Source organism: Bos grunniens, chromosome 15, assembly GCF_055505025.1.
Source record: "Bos grunniens cultivar Pamir isolate PY7600 chromosome 15, Bosgru_T2T1.0, whole genome shotgun sequence".
NCBI classification, from domain to species: domain Eukaryota; kingdom Metazoa; phylum Chordata; class Mammalia; order Artiodactyla; family Bovidae; genus Bos; species Bos grunniens.
The window spans coordinates 1106907-1108711 of record NC_141179.1 but is presented as its reverse complement, the minus strand read 5'-3'; the positions used below and the strand labels follow the sequence as shown (position 1 = coordinate 1108711).

The 1805-nt window shown below is 43.0% G+C and overlaps 1 pseudogene; it reads right to left on the bottom strand.

Moving 5' to 3' along the window:
* Positions 1 to 234: 234 nt before the first annotated feature.
* LOC147357223 (olfactory receptor 4C13-like) lies at positions 235 to 1155 on the bottom strand (annotated as a pseudogene).
* Positions 1156 to 1805: the final 650 nt, after the last annotated feature.

The following is a 1805-nucleotide window of genomic DNA, read 5'->3' as shown; positions in this document are numbered from 1 at the left end:
TCTGAAGTTATAAACATGAACCTTGAAGTTTTCAAATAGTACATTAAAAGTTAACAAAATGCCTAAAATGTGCCTCACTAGGGTGCCTCAACATATAGTGTGCCTCAACATATAGTTTCTGGGCCTTTTTATCTGTCAATAATCAGCAAAATTTCTTACTTTCTATAATAATTCACAACTGGTACAACCCTCCCTATGTATACAAATCATTTCTTTCTTGGCTTCACAAACAGCCTAAGTTACTCTTCTCTTCAGAAAATTTCTCATGGCAATTTTCACCTCTGTGTTTCTCACTGTGTAAATGATAGGATTTAGCATGGGAGTGAGGACTGCAAAGAATACAGCCACCCACTTGTCCACAGGATAGGTGGCCACAGGACACATGTAGGTGAATATACAAGGGGCAAAGAGAGAACCACTACTGTAAAGTGTGAGCCACATGTAGAGAGGGCCTTGTGCTGTCCTTCAGAGCCATGTGATTTCAGGGAGCTCAGGATGACTGTGTAGGAAATGAGGAGCAGGAAAAAATGAGCAAGCACATGGCCCCAGTGTTAGCTGCCACCATGATTCCAAGCATGTAGGTGTGGGTATAGGCAAGTTTTAATAATGAGATGAAATCACATATAAAGTGATCAATGACATTTGAGCCACAGAAGGTCATGTCTACCATGAAAAGAATCTGCAAAGTGGCATGCAGGATCCCCCCAACCCAGGCCACCACCACCAGGAGCTGGCAGAGCCCCTGTCACATGATGGTCGTGTAGTGCAGAGGCTTGCAGATGGCCACGTAGCGATCATAGGCCATGACACTGAGGACAATAACCTCTACTCCTCCCAGGAAGTGCTCTAGAAAGAGATGAGTCAGGGAGCCACCCCTGGAGATGGTTCTCCTCTGGTACAGCAGGTCGGTGATCAATTTCGGGGTGCTGACAGAGGTGAAGATGGCATCTATGAAGGACAAGTGAGTGAGAAAAAGTACATGGGAACTGAAAGTGTGGGGCTGAGGGAGATGGTGATGACGATGAGCAGGTTGGCGAGCACAGTGAATAGAAACATGGGCAAAAGGACAACAAAGAGTATTTTCTGCAGTTGTAGATTCTGTGTGAATCCCAAGAGAAGAAATTTAGTCATGTTGGGAGATGTGAGAAGCTCCATTTAAGAAGCAATATGTTCTTGGGTCCTGAATTACCTACAAAGGAATTGAGAATTGTACCTATTAATCATGATAGCATGATAGTCTGAATTTCTTAGAACACAGACAGAGCAGTCACTGTAGCTGTGGAAATGTCCTTGGCACTTTGCTCCAGTACTTGTTTTATGTCTTTCTTATTTTCTCCGTGATGCTGTCCATCTCTTCAGACACCTTGTACTTGTAACCTGTAAATTACCTATAGGGCAACACATGATCTGTAGTTTACTGTGAAAACACTGGGCTATCTCCATGAGACCTGGATTCTCATTCTGGTTCCAGCTCCATGTACCTCTACTTAGTATCTCAGTGCCCCGTGTTTCTAAGCCCTCCTCTGTCAGGTTACAACTTGTATTTAATTCTTAGGTGTGCATCTTGTATCTTGTAAGGTGACAGGTGCCACACACAGGTAAGAGTTACTTATTTTTTCATGAGAATTTACATTTGAACCCTCAGCTCTAACTGGAAAGGAAGACATGGTCAATAAAATTTATTGCAAGCAGAGGGTTTTGGGAAATATGCAGAATTCACTGATGACACACTCCACCTGGTAGCAACCAAAATACATAAACTATTCAATTGTGTTTTCTCACTAACCATGGTGCCTGACACGATG